At 35.4% G+C, this 5620-nt stretch overlaps 1 long non-coding RNA gene across 2 annotated transcripts; it reads right to left on the bottom strand.

The window, feature by feature from the left end:
* Positions 1 to 1341: 1341 nt before the first annotated feature.
* Positions 1342 to 5614, bottom strand: LOC127745637 (uncharacterized). 2 transcript variants are annotated; one of them, XR_008006804.1, is made up of 5 exons: positions 5296 to 5614; positions 4316 to 4438; positions 4177 to 4224; positions 3823 to 3953; positions 1342 to 2974 (listed from the first exon to the last, which is right to left on the bottom strand). It is a non-coding gene; the product is annotated as an uncharacterized LOC127745637 (long non-coding RNA). The 2 variants fall into 2 exon arrangements; XR_008006803.1 differs by having other exon boundaries at positions 3823 to 4224.
* Between the last annotated feature and the right edge of the window lie 6 nt (positions 5615 to 5620).

The following is a 5620-nucleotide window of genomic DNA, read 5'->3' as shown; positions in this document are numbered from 1 at the left end:
GGGAGGTATGGCTTCTTCCAATTGTTCCAATACAAAGTCATGCTTTTCACGGTCCACCGGAATTTCTAGCTTCTCCTTCATGCTACGTTCTTTAGTAGATTCTCCAAATGAAGCCATGGGAGTTCCTTGAGTGTCTAAACGTCGAGAAGGTAATCGATTGATTGCTTGCTCCAGTTGGTGAATGGTTGCATTGAGTCGATCCACTGTCTCCTTGAAATGATCATTTGACTCTTGTTCTGCTTGGATAGCATAATTAGGATCATATGGCTCATAGGGTGGTTGGCATGATGGATATGGGTTAGGATCATACTGAGGTGTTTGGTTGTAGGGGGCTTCTGAGTATGGTGGTTCAAAGGTATGCTGGGGAGGCGGTTCATAAGCATATGGTGGGCCTTGTTGGTAACCACAAGGGGGTCCACCATATCTATTGTCTTGGCATGCATTGTAGGATGGTCGTTGTTCATGATACCTTGGAGAGTGTTGTTGCCAAAAGGGTTGATCAGATCCTCGTGACTCCTTCCCTCTTTGACTGTTTCGACCTTGATGCATGTTTCTGTTATAGCTTCCATCCCTTACAACAACATTAGAACCAAACTCAAAGCGACATGGGTGAGAACTCATAGTAGCTAATAAAAATTAAAAACAAAAATAAAAATAAACAAGCAAAAAGCAAATATTTACAATAACCAATAATAAGGCACATGTTTGCAATTCTCCAACAACAGCGCCATTTTGACGATCGGATTTTCTATCGGTAAAGAATTCACAAATAAGTTCGCATTGTAAGTATAGTTTCTAAACTAACAGAGAATCCTTTCGTACAAAAGTTTGGTTGTCACAAGTAACAAAACCCAATAAATTTATAAATAGAAGTATTCAAACATCGGGTCGTCTTCTCAAGGAATTGCATGGAGGTGTGTTTTATTATTAATTATAGAAAAAGTATCTTTTTGGGGTTTTTAAATAGGTTGAACAAGAAAAGTAAATTGTAAGAAATTAAATTAATAACTAATAAAGCTCTTGGTAAGGTATGAGAATTAGAAGTCTTATCCTAGTTATCCTTATCAATTGTGATGAGAATTGGCCTTTGCTCCCACTTGGTCAACCTCAAACTATGAAGGTATGTTAAGTGGATAAATCAATTTGATTCCTTAAGTCCTAGTCAATTCCTAAGAAAAGACTAGAGTTAGGGAAATTCAAATCAATCAGCAAAGAATTCCAATTTTCAATCATCAGCTGAGTTTGATAACTCAAGAGTCTCTAATTACTCAACCAAAGCTAAGAATGTAAAAAGCTAAATTAAAATCATATATCTGAAATACCTCGAATTATATTAAATGGAAAGTTAGATTGAACATAAGAATCCATAAACCAAATTGGCAATATCAAGTAATCAACTAAAGTAATAAAATAAATAAAAGTAGAAGAAAACATAAAAAAGTAAAGGAATATTAAACCTGGAAATTAAGAAGTATAAATCCTAATCCTAAAAAAAATTCTAAATCCTAAAACCTAAGAGAGAGGGGAGAGTCTCTCTCTCTAAAAACTACATCTAAACCTAAAATTATGAATTATGAGCCTATGCTTTGTATCCATTGAGTCTCTGCATGTTTCCTTGCTTTATTCTGTGTTTCTGGGCCGAGAACTGGGTCAAAACGCGGCCCGAAATTGCTCCCAGTGTGTTCTGTTAATTATGCAGATCACGCATGTCACGCGTACGCGTCATCCACGCGTGCGCATCATTCAGCATTTTTTTCTTACCACGCGTACGCGTCGTCCACGCGTTCGCGTCACTCGTGCAGACTCCAATCTTTTCTCCATTTCGCGCGGTCGCGTGAGCCATGCATCCACGTCGGTGTTCACTGGTCATCTCCTTAGTTTCTTGTGTTCCTTCCATTTTTGCAAGATTCCTCTCCATTCTCTAAGTCATTCCTGCCCTATGAAGCCTGAAAACACTTAACACACGGATCACGGCATTGAATGGTATAAAGGAGAATTAAAATATACAATAAAAGGATCTCTAGGAAGCAATTTTTCAACCATAGAACAACTTTGGAAAGGAATTGTAATATCATGCTAATCATATGAATAAGTGGGCAATAATTTGATAAAAACCACTCAATTAAACACAATATAAACCATAAAATAGTGGTTTATCAGCCATCATTAACAACAAATATCATCAACAATCATCATAGCCGCATATACCAACACATATAGCTACTTAACTCTTTACTCTTGTGTTGCTTAAGCCACTGAAATTATTCCAAACCCCATCTTGTAACTTTATTGAAGTTTCTTTCGATTATGGTCTCCCTCCTTGACCCGAATTCGACTAGCTTGAAAGAAGTTCTTAGAGGATGATTGGTGTGAATTTCATTGTTAAATTTTTAAGAAGAAGAGGTTGGTGAAGATGGTGAGGCTGCTGGTTTTTTTTTGAAGAAAATGACTTGATAGAGGCTAGTACTTCCTGATTCTCCTTCCTCCAATGCTTTGGCCAGCTCCTTTACTCCACCCCTTGTGTTTTTCTTGCTTAACTTGGTCACATTCTTGGATGCTTGTGGCTGAAAAAGTTGGAGTTATTGGAGCGCTAATGTATCTTGCTAATAATACACGACCTGACATATCATTTGCGGTGAATTTACTAACAATGTATAGTTCCCCTCCAACCAGAAAACATTGGAATAGAATCAAACAAATTTTTTGATATCTTCATGGAACAGTTGATATGGGTTTGTTTTATCCATATGAATCTAAGTCACAATTAGTTGGCTATGCAAATGATGGATACTTGTCTAATCTACACAAAGAAAAATTTCAAACAGGATACCTGTTTACATATGGTAGTACAGCTATATCATGAAGTTTCACGAAACAGACAATTGCAGCAACATCCTCTAGTCATGTCGAAATACTAGTGATACGTGAAACTAGTCACGAGTGTTTTTGGCTCAGGAGTTTAATCCAATATATTCTGTCATCATGTGGACTAATTGATCATAAGATAATTCCAATTCACTATAAGAAAAAGCAATATTTATAACAAAAAAATTATTACAAAAAATCAAAATTTTGAAACAAAAGAATTTTGTAATAAAAAAAGGGGTCGTTGCAGTATGTCCCGTTACAAAAAATTTTTGTAACAAAAAATGAAATTTTTACAATTCAAAGTGATATTTTGTAATAAATTTTTCTGATACAAAAAACCAGAAATCGTTACAAAATTGGTAACAAATTTTGATCTTCAGAATATTTTTTGAGACAATATATTTTTTCCTATCATAAAATTTTGTTACAAAATGTAACGATTTTGTAATAAATTTTTTTTAATATAAATTGCATGCATAATTTACTAAATTATGTTTTAAATTAACTAATATATTAACTATTTTACTAAGCAAGTCTATATTTATATAATATGTAAAAACATATATAATTCAAACATGCTTCATTTAGCTAAAATTGTTTTAAAACAAAATAACATTAGTGATTAGTGAGTACATTGATTAGTTCTACAAGTTATATTTCTTGCACAAGTTCAACCAAAAGTTAAAAGTTCTAACATATATTAGTGTCTCTATAAATCAAAATATTCTTAAGTTCTCAAGGTAGCATGTGATCACCATTTTAGCACTCTTGTAAATAAGAAAAACCGAAACAAAAAATTAGAAACAAGATATAACACCATTTTGAAATTCATTGTATTCATTGCATGCCATTCCTACAGCAAGTTCACTGTATATTTAACAGTTCCATGCACTAAGCCCAGTATACGAACAAGGCAGGGTATAATAAGTTCATACTATGCCACAAGCATTATACCTTGGCATCCTCAAAGAAGGATTTTAGTCCTTCTATTGATAATTTGAAGTTGTCATAAACCTTTAGGTTTCTTCTTAGCCACTTCGAAATGAATGCTCTACTTCTTTCTTCACGAAGACGTTCATCTATTACTAGAAGAAGAGTTACATAGGAAAAGGCGACAGCAACAACTAAACCTTATACTTTTAGATGGGCATGGCAGTATAGATCAAGGGCCATAGTGTAAACAGAGTAAAAGAAGGATAAACAAGAAACAAATAACTTGGTAAAGACATCACTAAATCAGTTCTTAAATTCTGAAACAAGATAGACAGTAGAAGAGATATAATATGATCAGCAATTCAGCATAATTACCCAAAAGGATTATTGCCCCATAGTCAAGCTTATGTCATATACAACGCCCTACAGAAGGTAAATGTAATCAGTATAAGAAAAATAAAGAATGATTAACTTGGCTTGGGTTACAATGTGGAAAACCAGAGCCATGATTTACCTGCTGCTTGATTTAAAGCACGGAATGCTTGGTGATAATACCACTCACTTCTGCTGAGAAGATTTTTGGATGATTTGTACATATCATTATATTTTTTTCTTTAGAGAAACTTGAATATCATTTCTGCAAAAAAGTGACGATAAATTAGGCAATCAGAAATTAGCCAGTAGGATGCTTCCTTCAAGAGAGAGGGGGGTTGTTAGTAGAAAAAAATATGTGAAAGGTAACAGGAAATGCCATTAACTCAAATAAAAACAAAATTTCAAATGAGGCAACTGATTGGGACTATCAATTATAAATTTATATTCCATATCACAAGCTTCCACTAATATCCATTTCCTGAACTAACCTTAATCATATCAAAAGTAAACAGCCACATGATCAATTTAAGTTTAAATCAAAAAGCAAATTTAAATGAGAACGAAAGCATATAATGTAAAATAAATATTTCAAAGTGCAACTCTAAATAATCAAAGATGAGCATTTACCCACCCCCAAAAAACGAAAAAAAAAGAGCCAAAATATATATAACCTTTGAGAGTTGAGACTAAGAAAACACCAACTCAAGACGTGTTTGAGGAGCCTAATGCCAAAACATACTTGTTCTAGTTGCTTAAGGGAAAGATGGTAGCATTGCTGCATGAAGAGATGCTCTGCTACCCGTTTAAATAAGTATCTACATGTGATGAGAAAGTAAAATTGATGCCTTCATTATTGAAAACTTGAAGACTTGAATCAACGTAAAATAAATGGTGCATTCAATAGTGAAAAGAAAATAAGAAGGACGAAAAATGAAAAATACAGCAGCATAACAAGTAACAACAACAACAGCAGCATAACAAATTCCGAATTCAAAACACTGAGCAGCATAACAAGTAACAACAACAGCAGCATTACAAAAGACAACGGAAATCACAAATCACAAATTCAACCGCAAACAAGTAAATCAACAGAAATCAATAAATCACACCTTCACTTACCTTTCACTGACAGCAGGAAGACGACGACGAGACGACGAAGACACGACGGCGACATTTTCTCCAAATTCCCAACATCAGCTTCCCTGTTTTCTTTTCCATTTGCGTTCCTCTTCACGGCGGATCTTGGTGACGGCGGCTCCACCCACGGCGACGGCGACGGCGTGAAGCAGCGCCCCTCCCTTCTCTTATTCACGGCGGCTCTGATGGCGATGACAAGGCACAACGGCGGTGATAAACCTAGTAGGAGCAGCTACGGGTCAGAGGCGCTCCTTGGTCAACGAGGCGCGCGACGGGTACAACGGCGGTGGGAGCAGCCGACTCGACA

The sequence above is a fragment of the Arachis duranensis genome, chromosome 3 (genome assembly GCF_000817695.3).
Source record: "Arachis duranensis cultivar V14167 chromosome 3, aradu.V14167.gnm2.J7QH, whole genome shotgun sequence".
Taxonomy (NCBI): domain Eukaryota; kingdom Viridiplantae; phylum Streptophyta; class Magnoliopsida; order Fabales; family Fabaceae; genus Arachis; species Arachis duranensis.
Note: the sequence above shows the minus strand (reverse complement) of the source record. Positions and strands in the feature narration are given on the sequence as shown.